The following is a 15,912-nucleotide window of genomic DNA, read 5'->3' as shown; positions in this document are numbered from 1 at the left end:
ATTAAAATGGTATTCATGGTGCATAAAAGATATGGAGATCAATATCCAGCCAGTGAGAAACTGGTAACTCCTCATGCTTCTATTAAATGAATTAAGTTATCTGATTGCCTATTTCCATTTATTTTCTACAGCTAATGTGGCAGCAATAGTTATCCTGTCGCGAGGAAGGTGTGGTCTCTCTAAATGCATTACTCGTTACCTGGTAGCCATGGCAGTATCAGATCTGCTGGTCACCATCATGGGTGTGATATTGAATCGAATCAATGGCCTTTTCTTCCCATTCAATTTCCTGTACATTACTCCACTGTGTAGGCTCAGATCCATCTTGCTGTTCAGCGCCAGAGACAATTCAGTTTGGTTTACAATAGCTTTCACCTTTGATCGCTATGTGGCCATTTGTTGTCAGAAGTTGAAAAGAAAATACTGTACTGAAAAATGTGCTACTACTGTTATACTAATTATCTGTGTCTTGTTTTGTGTAAAAAACATCCCCTGGTACTTTGCATATAGACCTAGCTATGTAGTGAATGATATTCCTTGGTATTGTAACTTAATACCAGAGTATTACACATCACAGATATGGATAGCTTTTGATTTAATTGACACGTTGTTAGGCTCATTTGTTGCATTTGTTGTGATTTTGCTGCTCAATGTGTTAACTGGAAGGTACATTTTAGTAGTCAGTAGAGTTCGCCGGAAACTCCAGGTTAATTGTAGAGGTGAGACTCATCATGACCCAGAATGGGAAAACCGAAGAAAATCCATTGTTTTGCTCTTTTGTGTAAGTGGGAGTTTTGTCTTGTTGTGGATGACATACCTTATTGTTTTCATATATATGCAAATTGCAAACAATAATTCTTTCTCAGGTCCCAATTCCCCTTTGTATATCGCTCAAGAAGTAGCTTTCTTGCTTCAGTTCCTTAGCTGCTGCACCAACACATGCATTTATGCACTGACCCAGAGGAAATTCAGAGAAGAGTTGAAGAATGGGATCAAATATGCACTGGCATTAATTGCAAAATTGCTTACATCTTCAAAAATGTGTTGCAAAAGTGAGTCAGTATAAAAGTGAAGAAAAAGACTTACAATAGTACAAATAGATATAGGAATTAACAGGTAGGGACTGATAATAAGAAAGGAATAGAAACATTCTAATTGGAGCAAAAGTGAGCCATTTGACCCTACTGCCCTAAGAAATGTGAGGTGAAAATTAACGCCGTGTGCGATCTTGTGTATTTGGTTACCTTTACTAACTCACTCACCAGCTTGCTACTGTTCATTCATTCATAACCCTTTACCAACCCTTTGTTTGTTATAACATGGTTTCATTCATTCATTCCTAAAACTGCATTTTGTCATAAATTTTACTGTTACAATATAGACTAAAATTAAAACACCCCTTTCAACTCATTCACATTAATCCCTATCAGGCCTATTTCTACATCAAAAGCTACCCCTGAATAGATATCAATATCGTAAACAGTATTATTCCCATCAAGTGTCCATGAAACACTTTAATATTAATATTAATCAGCCTTTACCAACTGTCTCCCAGATCTGAATAGCTTACAGAATGCCAATCAGTTTCCTCAGTCAGTAGACTAGCTACCTGACGAAGGAGCAGTGCTCTGAAAGCATGTGCTTCTAAATAAACCTGTTGGACTATAACCTGGTGAAATGTGATTTTTAATCCAGATAGTAGGAACTTTTAACTGGGCTGTTATCCCTTTAAGAAACTAACTGTCAAAACAGCACTTATGTGAAATTGCATGAATGAATTAAGCTCATACCAGCAAATAGTAAACAAATCTCATAACCCCGCTGCGTTAATCAGTTTAATATTTTTTATTCTTTAATTAACTAGGGTACAATTTCTAATTTATTTAGAACACATAAGCTGCGTATTTTTTACTAGCATTTACTAACTTAAAAGAAAAAAGGACTAACAACTCTTAATTATGCAAGTAGACCAGACAGACACTCTTAATTGTATCAGGAGTAGCAGCCAACATTTAGTACATGTTTTAACCCAACTCCTGAATTCCAGGTCAGAAGCTCCTCAAACTTTTATGTATTATAGATAAAACAATGCAACACTACAGTAATGGAGTTTTAATAAATGTAAGAACTGGGTATGAAAAAGCCACTCTTAGAAGTATATTTCGGGATTCTGTTGCTGCCTTGAACTTGCGCTACTTATGATATCTTAATAAAGAGGCGATTTTCACCACTCACTGATTTCGATTGTTATTTGAACACCATCCCACAGCGGCAAAAAGTCAATTATGAGGAAGAACAACTTGGCAGAACTATCAACACAATTATTAAAGCTCTTCACAAATTTATAAAGAGGAAAAGTGTATTTAAAGGTGAGTGAGCCTATTAAAGATCTTACAATTGAAATCAGAAATGCCAACTAACTAACTACATATTTTGCATTGGCCTTTACAATCGGGGCGAAGACAAGGTACCAGTGATACATGGAAAATTGAAAATACAGAAACAGGAAGGATTAACTCAGTGTAATTTAAGTGAACAAAACATTTTAATATTGATCAGCCTTTACCAACTGTCTCCCAAGATCTGAATAGCTTACAGAAGGCCAATCAATTTCCCCAATCAGTAGACTGGCTACCTGACGGAGCTGTGCTTCTGTAGAAAGAAATGAGATTTAAGGTTAAATGAATGTCCAGGACCCTTTGGTTTCCCTCAGAACATTAAAAAGCAGATGACAAAATTGCATACGCTTTACTCATTGTCTCAAATTCTCTCAATTCAGGAATTGTTATTTTGCATTGGCAAACGCTGTTGAACAAAGGTAGCAGAAATTAACTCCATAATTATATTTCTATTAGTGTGAAGCAGTCATGGAATATTGATAGAATGAAATATCAGCTGGTCAGAGAGCATGAGCATGGATTGTATTGGATAGTTCATAGCAAACAATCAACTTGACTTGAAAGAAACAAAACAGAAATTGCTGGAGAAACTCCACAGACTTGATAGTATCTGTGGGAAGAAAGCAGAGATAATGGGGTAGAAGTGACCTGCACAAGAAGGACAGATTGCACCTAAGTTGGAAGGGGACTAATATACTGGCAGGCAGATTTGCTAGAGCTGCTCAGGAGGATTTAAACCAGTAAAGTGGGGGGGTGGGTGGCGCGGGGAGTGTATGTGTGGGGGGGTGGTGGTGGGGGGGAGGGGGGGTGTTGTGGGACCCAGGGAGAGAGTGAGGAAAGAGATCAATCTGAGACTGGTACAGTTGAGAACAGAGGCGATTCAAACAGTCAGGGCAGGCAGGGACAAGGTAGGACTAATAAATTAAACTGCATTTATTTCAATGCAAGGGGCCTAACAGAGAAGGCAGATGAACTCAGGGCATGGTTAGAAACATTGGACTGGGATATCATAGCAATTACAGAAACATGGCTCAAGAATGGGCAGGACTGGCAGCTTAATGTTCCAGGATACAAATGCTACAGGAAGGATAGAAAGGGAAGCAAGAGAGGAGGAGGAGGAGTGGTATTTTTGATAAGGGATAGCATTACAGCTGTGCTGAGGGAGGATATTCCCAGAAATACATTGAGGGAAGTTATTTGGGTGGAACTGAGAAATAAGAAAGGGATGATCACCTTATTGGGATTGTATTATAGACACCCCAATAGTCAGACAGAAATTGAAAAACAAATTTGTCAGGAGATCTCAGTTATCTGTAAGAATAATAGGGTAGTTATGGTCCGGGATTTTAACTTTCCAGACATAGACTGGGATTGCCATAGTGTTAATGGTTTAGATGGAGAGGAATTTGTTAAGTGTGTAAAAAATAATTTCTGATTCAGTATGTGGATGTACCTACTAGAGAAGGTGCAAAACATGACTTACTCTTGGGAAATAAGGCAGGGCAGGTGACTGAGGTGTCAGTGGGGGAGCACTTTGGGGCCAGCGACCATAATTCTACTAGTTTTAAAATATTAATGGAACAGGATAGACCAGATCTAAAAGTTGAAGTTCTAAATTGGAGAAAGGCCAATTTCTGATGGTATTAGGCATGAACTTTCAAATGTTGATTGGGGGCAGATGCTCGCAGGTTAAGGAATGACTGGAAAATGATAAGCCTTCAGAAATGAGATAACGAGAATCCAGAGAAAGTATATTCCTGTTAGGGTGAAAGGAAAGGCTGGTAAGTATAGAGAATGCTGGATAACTAAATAATTTGAGGGTTTGGTTAAGAAAAAGAATGAAGCATATGTCAGGTATAGACAGGATAGATCGAGTGAATCCTAAGAAGAGTATAAAGGCAGTAGGAGTGTACTTAAGAGGGAAATCAGGAAGGCAAAAAGGGGACATGAGATAGCTTTGGTAAATAGAGTTGAGGAGAATCCAAAGGGATTTTTGACAAATACATTAAGGACAAAAGGGTAACTAGGGAGAGAATAGAGCCCCTCAAAGATCATCAAGGCGGCCTTTGTGTGGAGCTGCAGGAAATGGGGGAGGCACTAAATGAGCATTTTACATCAGTCTTTCCTGTGGAAAAGGATATGGCAGATATAGAATGTATGGAAATGTAAGGAAATAGATAGTGACATCTTGAAAAATGTCCATATGCATAAAAGTGCATAACTCCCCAGGACCTGATCAGGTGTACCCTAGAACTCTGTGGAAAGTTAGGGAATTGGTGGGCCTCTTGCTGAGATATTTGGATCATTGATAGTCACAGATGAGGTGCCGGAAGACTGGAGGTTAGTTAATAGGGTGCCACTGTTTAAGAAGGGTGGTAAGGACAAGCCAGGAAACTATAGACCAGTGAGCCTGATGTCGGTTGTGGGCAAGTTGTTGGAGGGAATCCTGAGGGACAGGATTTACATGAGTTTGGAAAGGCAACGACTGATTAGGGATAGTCAACATGACTTTGTGCAAGGGAAATCATGTCTCACAAACTTGATTGAATTTTTTGAAGAAGTAACAAAGAGGATTCATGAGGGCAGAGCTGTAGACAGATTTATATGGACTTCAGTAAGGCATCCAACAAAGTTCCCCATGGGAGACTGATTAGCAAGGTTAGATCTCATGGAATACAGAGAGAGCTAGCTATTTGGATACAGAACTGGGCTCAAAGGTAGAAGATAGAGGGTGATAGTGGAGGGTTGTTTTTCAGACTGGAGGTCTGTGGCCAGTGGTCTGCCACAAGAATTGGCGCTGGGTCCTCTACTTTTCATCATTTACATAAATGGTTTGGATAGGAGCATAAGAGGTATAGTTAGTAAGTTTGCAGATGACACCAAAATTGGAGCTGTGGTGGACAATGAAGAAGGTTACCTCAGATTACAACTAGATACTGATTAGATGGGCCAATGGGCTGAGAAGTGGCAGAGTTTAATTTAGATAAATGAGAGGTGCAGCGTTTTGGGAGAGCAAACCTTAGCAGGACTTATACACTTAATGATAAGGTCCTAGGAAATGTTGCTAAACAAATATACCTTGGAATGCAGGTTCATAACTCCTTGAAAGTGGAGTCGCAAGGAGATACGATAGTGAAAAAGGCTTTGGGATGCTTTCCTTTATTGGTCAGAGTATTGAGTACAGGAGTTGGGAGGTCATGTTGCGGCTGTACAGGACATTGGTTAGGCCACTGCTGGAATATTGCGTGCAATTCTGGTATCCTTCCTATTGGAAAGATGTTGTGAAACTTGAAAGGGTTCAGAAAGATTTACAAGGATGTTGCCAGGGTTGGAGGATTTGTGCTATAGGGAGAGGCTGAACAGGCTGGGGCTGTTTTCCCTGGAGCGTCGGAGGCTGAGGGGTGACCTTACATATGTTTATAAAATTATGAGGGGCATGGATAGGATAAATAGACAAAGTCTCTTCCTTGGGGTCAGGCAGACCAGAACTAGAGGGCATAGGTTTATGGTGAGAGGGGAAAGATGTAATGAGACCTCAGGGGCAACATTTTCATGTAGAGGGTGGTGCGTATATGAAATGAGCTGCCAGAGGATGTGGTGGAGGCTGGTACACTTGCAACATTTAAAAGGCATCTGGATGGGTATATGAATAGGAAGGGTTTGGAGAGATATGGGCCAGGTGCTGGCAGGTAGGACTAGATTGGGTTGGGATACCTGGTTGGTGTGGACAGATTGGACCGAAGAGTCTGTTTCCATGCTGTACATCTCTATGACTCTACGACTCTTTGGCAATCTTTGGTAAATTCCTGCAATGCATCTTATATACGTTGCATACTGCTGCTCCTGACCTTTGGTGATGGAGGGAGTGGATATCTGTGGAATGGTGCCAATCAAATGGGCTGCTTTGTCTTGAGTGGTGTCAAGCTTCTTGAGTGTTGTTGGAGCTGCACCCATCCAAGTAAATGGGGAGTATTCCATCACACCTGTGCCTTGTAGATGTTGGATAGACTTCAGGGTGTCAGGAGGTGAGTTCCTCGCCATTGTATCCCTAGCTTCTGACCTGCTCTTCTAGCCACTGTGTTTATGTGGCAAGTTTAGTTGGGTTTCTGCTCAATGGTGATCCCCAAGTTATTGATAGTGGGGCATTCAGTGATTGTTACACTGAAGAATGTCAAGGGGCAGTGATTAGATTGTCTCTTATTGGTGAGGGTCACAACCTGGCATTTGTGTGGCATGAATGTTAGTTGCCCCTAGTCAGCTCAAGCCAGGATATTATCCAGATCTTGTTGTATTTCAATGAGGGTGTTTCAGAACCTGAAGAGTCTTATTCTTTCTGCCAAAATGGACAATTTCACACCTTCCCGCATTAAAATGTATTTGTCTGATATTTAAGAGGTCTATTTTGTTCTGGGTTTTGTTTTGTGAAGAAAATTTGAGAGAAAGGTGATGGGCAGTCTACTCAGACCCACTTGAGTCAATAGATTGTGAGGCCTTGGCTTTTTTCTTAAAGTTCGAACAATAAAAGCAGCCTGAATGGGTGGGGTCAAGCTCCCACAGAACCCGAACTTTTAGTTTTAGCTTTTTCAGGAGGAATTGTCGCTGGCATCTTGAACCTGGGTTTGGAATCTGCAGTACATCTCTTCCTGCTACCCCCTCTCTCTCAGAGTGTCGTCTTGATGTTTTTCCTCCCGGACTGGAGAATTGCCTGTGAGATGATCTATTTTACCGAATTTGTCTTTTCCAAAGGTGTGTTAATGGGACATAAATATATTGAAGCAGTTACTGTTTAGTGGTTAACTAATCTATTATTCTGTTAAGTTTTCGAATAGAATTATCATTCTAATTTTTTTCTCTTTTATTGTATTTTAACTACGGTGTATGAATAAAGCGCATTTTGCTAAACATCCAATGTTTTGCCAATTAAATTGCATCTGGAATGGAATCTATTTTTGTGACATTCCCAAGCTTGGGGACTGTGCATTTACTTCCCTCATCTAAATATTTGGTAAATAATTGCATTTCCTGCACTGATCCCTGTGGCACTCTGTTAGTTATAGGCTGCCATCCTGGAAATACCCCGCTTATTTCAACTCTCTGTCTTCTATTAATTAGCCAATCCTTTATCATCTACATCCTACAGTATGGGGGTCAAAAAATGTGATGCTGGAAAAGCACAGCTGATCAGGCAGCATCCAAGAAGCTGGAATGCCTGATCTCCAGCATCTGCAGTCCTCACTGTCTCCTATCCATCAGTATGGATTCAGTTTACAAAGTAATCTCGTGTATCGCCCCTTAGCAAACACCTTCTGAAAATCCAAATATATGACATCCACTGGTTCCCTTTATCTAACCTGTTTGTTACCTTCTCAACAAATTCTGGTAAGTTTGCCAGACAATGATTTCCCCTTCGTGAAGCTATGCTTGATCATATTATGTATCTCTAAATGATCTGCTATTACATCCTTTATAATACCTAAAACAAAATCCCTGAGAATAGGTGTTAAGTTAATTGGTCTATAGTTAACTGTTTTTATCTCTTTTTCTTTTTTAAATAAAAGTGCTACCTGGACAGCTTTCCAAGCCTCCGGAAAACTTCTGGAATCTAAAGATTCTTGGAAGATTACTACCAGTGCATCCACTATCGTTGTGGCTGCTTCCTTTAATATCCTTGGATGTATCCCTTCAGGTCCAGGAGGCCTACTTCCTTTTTGGTCCACTACTGTCCCCAGTGTTTTTCTCTAGCAATAGTTATTTCCTCTTCTCTCTTTACCCCTTGAATATTTAGTAATTTTGGAATGCTGATAGTGCCCTCTACTTTGAAGACTGATGCAAAGTATTTATCCAACTCCCCTGCTATCTCCCCATTATTATTTCCTCAGCCACTTTTCTAAGGAGCCTATGTTCACTGATAATTTTCTCTTCCTTTTTCTATATTGAAGGAAAATCTTACTGTCCGTTTTGATCTTTCTTGTACATTTATGCTCAAAGTTTATTTTAGCCTCAATTTTACCCAAAGAGGGGCACGGTGGCTCAGTGGCTAGCACTGCTGCCTCACCGCAGCAAGGTCCCAGGTTCGATTCTAACCTGGGGCGACTGTCTGTGTAGGGGTTTGCATGTTCTCCCTGTGTCTGTGTGGGTTTTCTCCAGGTGCTCCAGTTTTCTCCCACAGAGCAAAGATGTACAGGTCAGGTGAATTTACTAAATTGCCCATAGGGCTAAGTGCATTAGTCAGAGGGAAATGGGTCTGGGAGGGTTACTCTTCGAAGGGTCGGTGTGGACTGGTTGGGCCGAAGGGCCTGTTTCCACACTATAGGAAATCTAATCATAATATCCTTTTGTTGGTCTTTAAAACTTTCCCAATCCTCTGTCTTGCATGAATCTTTCTCAAATTGTTTGCTCCTTCCTTTGAATCTAATGCTATCTTTAATTTCCCTGGTTAACCATAGTTGGCTTATCCCCTTCTTAGAATCCTTTCTCCTTACTGGAATGTCTGCTGTGAGTCACGAACTATTTCCTTAAAAGTCTGCCATTGTTCTTCAATCACCTTTGCTACTAATTCTCTTCTCTAGCCAGCTAGCTCTGCTGTCAGTCCTTTGTAGTTTCTTTTAATTGCAAAATTATATTTTATTTATAAACTGTCTCTAAGTACAATGCAAACAGTTCAATACGGACATTGCAGAAAACACAGTAAAATTACGACATTTGGGCGTAAATCCAATTGCAAAAAAGGCACTTTTATCAAAGATTAGATTAGATTAGATTAGATTTACAGTGTGGAAACAGGCCCTTCGGCCCAACAAGTCCACACCGACCCGCCGAAGCGAAACCCACCCATACCCCTACATTTACCCCTTACCTAACACTATGGGCAATTTAGCATGGTCAATTCACCTAACCCGCACATCTTTGGACTGTGGGAGGAAACCGGAGCACCCGGAGGAAACCCACGCTGACACGGGGAGAACGTGCAAACTCCACACAGTCAGTCGCCTGAGTCGGGAATTGAACCCGGGTCTCCGGCGCTGTGAGGCAGCAGTGCTAACCACTGTGCCACCGTGCCACCCAAGAATATATGACAAGAATATATTTATTTTTCAGTTAAGATTATGAGAGGATCTCAAACTTAAAGTCGCGTTATATCAGGCAGAACGACATTAGACAGTAGCCTTTCCTCACTATGCCTTGGCTGCAACTGCCCTAAGCTTTAGTGTGTTCCTCAAGGACATCGTCCTGGACCTTGCAATGTGCCAGTCTGGAACAATTGGTCGAGCCCAACAGGTTTGTGGGGGGGAAGTAACAAAAGGGTTCCTCACTGAGTTGATGGTCCTCAAGTCGCAGTTGATGTTTGTCTCAGTGTGTGTCCTGGGGAACAGGCTGTCAAGCACAGAGTTCTACATCAAGAAGCTGCTCGGCACAGACCTTGGCAAAAATCACTGCTTGTCTCTCCAAACCTTCTTTGCAATATGTACATTCCAGAAAAATCACGGCATCGTAGAATTCTTACAGTGCGGAAAGAGGCCATTCAGCCAATCAAGTCTGTACTAACCCTCTGAAGAACATCCTACCCAGATCCCGTCTCCCATCCTATCCCTGTAACCCTGCATTTACCGTGGCCAATCCACCTTACGGCTTACATATCTAGCATCATGCCGGCACTGAAACTCATATAACACATTATTCAGTTGTGATAGGCAGACTGTGCTAAGGCTTGGGAGCAGCCAATCTGATAAACAGCTCTTGTGGTGTGACTGCATTATCAAAGCATGAAACAGCTAAGTTTATCTGTTGCTCAAACTCTTGAGATGTTTTATTCTTCTAGGGAAATTTAATTTAGACTTTTCAGTTTTTAGGGAACCAAAGTGACGATTTTAAGGACAATCAAGAGTTTGTGAGAAATGGGTAACCATGTCTTGGTTGAGAAATTGACCAGGGAGTCTCTGTCACTGTCTTCCACCAATGTACCTTCACTGGTCAGTATACACATTGGGACTCCTATAGATCTATATGCTATAAGATTGGTCTCATCATCAACCTCACATCTAGGGTCTGAATCATTTGTTTGCCATGAAAACCTGTTGCTAAAGTTGGGCATATCAAACTCACCCTTCCAGATAATGGCCACCCTGATCAGATCACTGAGCTTTGTATATCACACAAACTCAATGAGAGGCTCCAAGGTATAACATTTGATCTTAGAAAGTGCCCAGTCTACCACAGCTCACAATGGCTGAGCAAGGTATTTCAAAGTTTTGCTTAACAGAAGAATCTAACTGATCCATAGCCACATCGCAGCAACAAGATGAGTGCCGCTCGCCACAAACAGGTTCCACCATTAGGCCGAAAAGATGTTCTGCCTATCACACAAATAAATGATGCAGCATATGATTTTCAGTGCCAGTGCTACGCCAGGTAAAGAGCCCACAAATCTCGAGGGCTACTGGATCACAATGTCCCAAGCAATTAACTAACCTCTCTTGTGAATCTTGCAGGCCTGGCAGCATCTGGGAAGAGAAAGAGAGTTAGTGTTTCGACTTGGGTGTGACTCGCTTTCAGTTGGTTAATAAAAATGTTAATTGGGAGGTCCTGTTGTGGCTGTGCAGGACATTGGTGAGGCCACTTTTGAAGCACTGCATTCAATTCTGGTTTCCCTGCAGTAGGAAACGTTGTGAAACTAGAAAGGGTTCAGAAATAATTTAAAAGGATGTTGCTGGAGTTGGAGCTATAGGGAGAGGCTGGGGCTATTTTCCCTGGAGGGTTGGAGGCCGAGGGGGAGGGGTTTATAGAGGCTTATAAAATCGTGAGGGGCACGGATAGAGTGAATAGCTAAGATCTTTTCCCTAATGTTGGGGGAGCCCAAAACTTTGGGACAGCACAGTGGCTAGCACTGTCGCCTCCCAGATCAGGGACCTGGATTTGATTCCCACCTTGGGCAACTGTCTGTGGAGTTTGCACATTCTCCCCGTGTCTGTGTGGGTTTCCTCTGGGTGCTCCGGTTTCTTCCCAAAATCCAAAGATGTGTGGGTCAGGTGAATTGGCCATGTTAAATTCCCTGTAGTGTTAGATCCTTTAGTCAGGGGTAAATACAGGGTAGGGGAATAGGTCTGGATGGTTTACTCTTCGGGATGTTGGTATGGACTTGTTGGGCCGAAGGGCCTGTTTCCATACTGTAGGGAATCTAATCTATAAGACATAAGTTTAAGGTGAGAGAGAAAAGATTTAAAAGGTACCTGAGGAGCAACATTTTCATGCAGTGGGTGATGCATGTATGGAATGAGCTGCCAGAGGAAGTAGTGGAGGTTAGTACAATTATAACATCTAAAAGGCATCTCGGTAGGTATATGAATAGGAAGGGTTTAGAGGGATATGGGCCAAGTGCTGGCAATGGGTCTCAATCAGTTTAGGATACCTGGTTGGCATGGATCTCTTGGAAGAAAGGGCTTGTTTCTGTGCTGTACGTCTCTATGACTACATGACCTGCTGAGTTTCTCCAGCACTCCCTGTGTCTGTGTCAGATTTCTAGCATCTGCAGTATTTTTAAGCCAGCACTGAGTCAGTTGTCTAAATTGAGGGAACTCTAAGTCTCCTGGTTCTATTTTTTATGCTTATATTTTCCCCAGCACCCACGTCATGTGCGTGCAGGTGTGAGAAAGAAGCAGGCATATATAGCTTTTTTAATATTCCACCCCCAGGAAGAAAGGAAACACCTGAATGGCCAGTGACAAGCAATGTCCTTCACATCAAAGGGCAATGCTGTGTGATCAAAAAGTGAAGGGGAGGGCAGGGATTAAATCAAAATCGAGTTGGTGGGGGAAATAAAACACTCCACTAGCTGTGGTGCCCTTTGCTAAGGAATCAGCAGTCTCCTCTCAGGCTAAATAAATGTCGGCTTTCTCCTTGAATTTGAGTTCTTGCTAAATGTCCTGATCAGCGCAAGCCAGAAAGTCTCAACAAAGGGCAAAATAGGCTTATACATCTTTCTATTGAAGGTTATTACTCTAACAGATGTTCCACGATCACAACTTTAATGAAAGTTTCCATACTTCATTCTCAATGGATTCCAGATCCACCGGCCTGTCGTTTCCTTGATCATTTTTGCCATGTCTTTGAAAAATGGAAATCACATCTGTCAGATGTGTGAGCCACCTCTCCAGGGCTGTGATTTCTGAAAAACTGGTGCCAAAATTCCTGTTATTTCCTTCATTAGTTCCTTAATGATCCTGGAATGTATCCTATCCCAACCTGAGAGATTTATTCAACCTAATTGCACACAGCTGTTCAGCAACCCGGATAAAATTCCCTACAGTTAGCCTGACTTGGCTTTTTGTACCGCAGAGAGTTTCCTAAAGCATTCAGCGTTAGATCCGAATTTGAAATTTCACTGGCAGTCCAGGGAAATGTCCTTCTGGAAAAGGCAGTTTGAGCAACTCCTGTGTCTAGGAGTTGCAATAAGAACCTCCCTTTCTGGAATTTTATTTCACCAGGAACTCAGTTGCAGAAGAGAATGCAGGATATAGTGTTACAGTTACAGAGAAGGTACAGTACAGAAAAAGATCGGGTTTAACATGAGATGTCCGTTTGTAAGTCTGGTAACAGCGGGAAAGAAACTGTTCTTAAACAAAACAAATATGTCGAAGGAACCAGAGGGGGATATTGGGAAGGATAGCTGGGAGAATAAATGAGGGAAAGGTGGGCTAAAGGGGAGAGGGATTAGGGAATCAGCTGATGTGAGAGTGGATAAGGAATTTGAGGAAGTCGGAATCAGGCTACGGGGTCAGAGTGAGGCGGATATTGTGATTAAGTGAGTCCCATCTTCATTCATCATTCCTTCCACTCATTTCCACTAGATATCTCCTCCTCTCTCTGTATACCCTCCCATCAAATCCCTTTCCTTGACCTAATCACCCCTTCTGTGAACTTGATACTCTCCTCTAACCCATCCCAACCCCCCTGCATATAACTGTTCACCTCTCACCTTCAATTCCCCTGCCCTAGCACTCTTCCTGTCTCATACATCTACTCCACGCTATTCACCCTACTCCCATAACCACCTCCATCAGTCGTCTCTCTCTGTCCTGACCTCACCCTCACCTGCCACTCTCCAACTCATCCTCCTAGTCACCTTCTACATAACCTCTACCCCATCACTCACTCGCTCTTTCCGTGCCATCCACATGTCGCTTTCTCCACACCTTCTCCCTTCCCACTGCCTCTTCATTTTGCCCCACTCCCTTCCTGCATTTCTCCAACTCTCCTCCCCTTCCTTTCCAGCCCTCTCCTCTCCTCATTCTTCCAACCTCTGTTCACTTGTACCCACTCTAAAACCCTCACCCAACACCAATTGCGCTTCTCTGTCCAGCTTCCCCGTTCCTCCCACAACCCCCCCCTTTCTCCAGCACTTCCTCCCACCCCCTTACACCCTCAGCCTGCCCCAATTCCTCACCTCCTGCCTCCATTCACCTCAATCCTTCCTGCCAGGCCCACCTGCTCCAAACCTCTTCTTCATCACTCCCACTCCTTCTCTTCTTACCCCCACCCCACATCCCACACTAACATCCATAAATCCTCTCTTCTTCCCCTACACAGTCCCTTCCCATCCCCATACCCCCCCACATCCCTACCATCCTTCTCCCCCCACAACCCCTTGCCATTCCCCCATAACCCCCCGACTGCCTCACTGTTTTCCTCCCACCCCAACACCCGACTTGTCCCTTTCCCCGACACACCCCATCTCTACCCTTCAACCATCTTCCGTCCCCCTCCTCTCTCTTCACACCCTACCCCACTTTATTCCCCCCAAAGTTCTTCTTCCACCCTTCTTTCCCTCCTGACAACTTTTCATCCACTCCACACTCCTGCAGTCTTCACCCCCACAAGACTGTCCCTCTCTTTCCCCACAAACCCCCTTGTCCTAACCACCCCCCGAACCCTTCTCTCCTAGACACCCCTCTGACCCTTTCTTTCCTAACCACACCCCCGACCACCTCTCTTGAACTATCTGCCCGAACCCATCTCTCCTTCTCCCCCATCCCCTCTTTCCTTCTCCCCCCTCCTCACCCCAGTGGCCATCCCCTCTCTCCATCCCCCCCCACCAGTGGCCATCCCCTCTCCTTCTCTCCCCCCAGTGACCATCCCCTCTTCTTCTCTCCCCCAAGTGACCAACCCCTCTCTCCTTTCCCCCCCATCCCCTCTCACCTTCTCTCCCCCCAGTGGCCATCTCCTCTCTCCTTTGCCACCCCCTGTAGCCATGCCGTCTCTCCTTTGCCCACCCCTCTCTCCTCCCACCCCCCAATTGCTATCCCCTCTCTCCCTCGACCCCCATCCCCTCTCTCCTCCCATCCCCCTATCGACATGCCCCATCTCATTTCTCCCCCCCATCCCTTCTCTCCTTCGCTCCCATCCCCTCTCTTCTTCCCCCCATCCCTGTCTCTCCTCCCCACTTATCGCCATCCTCTCTCTCTCCTTCCCCCCCATTGCCATCCCCTCTCTCCTTCGCTACCATTGCAGACACCCCCCCACCACCGTTGCCAACCCCCTCTCTCCTTCACCCGCCTCCCATCTCTCCTCCCCACCGTTGCCAACCCCCTCTCCTTTCCCCCCATCCTCCCTCTCCTTCATCCCCCCACTCACCATCTTCCTCTCCTTCAGCCCCAACTTGCCATCCCCTTTCTCCTTCCCCCCTACAGTCATCATCCCCTTTATTTCCCCCCAATATATCATCCCATCTTTCCTTCCCCCATCAACCGGTCTCTCCTCCCCTCCCATTCCCTTTCTTCTCCTCCCACAAATGCCATTCCTTCTCTTCGCCCCCCACTCACGATGACTTTATTCTCTCCTCCCCTCCAATCCCCCCTCCTCCCCCACTCACTCGCCATCCCCTCTCTCTACTCCCCCCACTGCCAACGGCTCTCTCCTCCACCATCCCCCCCATTCGCCATCCCTCTTTCAAACACCCCCACTGGACGACCGTTCTCTCCTCCTCCTCTTCCCCTTTCTCTTCACCCCTCTCTCAGCCCCCTCTCCCCTTACCCACTGAACCATTCTCCTTATGCCCCCACATTCCTTTCCTCTTCCTCCACTCCCTCCTCTTTACCTCATCACAACACCCCACCCCAACTCTCCTTAACATCCTCTACCTACCCCAACATTTCCCTGCTCTCTTCACCACCAACGACACTTTCCCCCTCTCTCCACACGCAATACTCCCCACCCCCCTCCAATCCCCACACTTCCCAGTCCTCTATCCACCTCCCACTTTCCACTCCCTCATACTTCTCTCTACTGTCCATCCCACCACACATCCCCCTCCACCCCCCATACTCACACCTCTCCATCCCTTAAACTTCCCCCACTCTCTCCATCCTCCACAATTTCCCCTCTCCGTCCACCCCTTCACATTCACCACTCTCCCTCCACCCCAACACACTCACCTCAACCCCTCTCTCTCCACGTCTTCTCTCTCTCCACCCCGTCACACTCTCTCCACCCCTTCACATCTCCCTCACACTCTCTCCAC

Source organism: Hemiscyllium ocellatum, chromosome 11 (genome assembly GCF_020745735.1).
Source record: "Hemiscyllium ocellatum isolate sHemOce1 chromosome 11, sHemOce1.pat.X.cur, whole genome shotgun sequence".
Taxonomy (NCBI): domain Eukaryota; kingdom Metazoa; phylum Chordata; class Chondrichthyes; order Orectolobiformes; family Hemiscylliidae; genus Hemiscyllium; species Hemiscyllium ocellatum.
Note: the sequence above shows the minus strand (reverse complement) of the source record.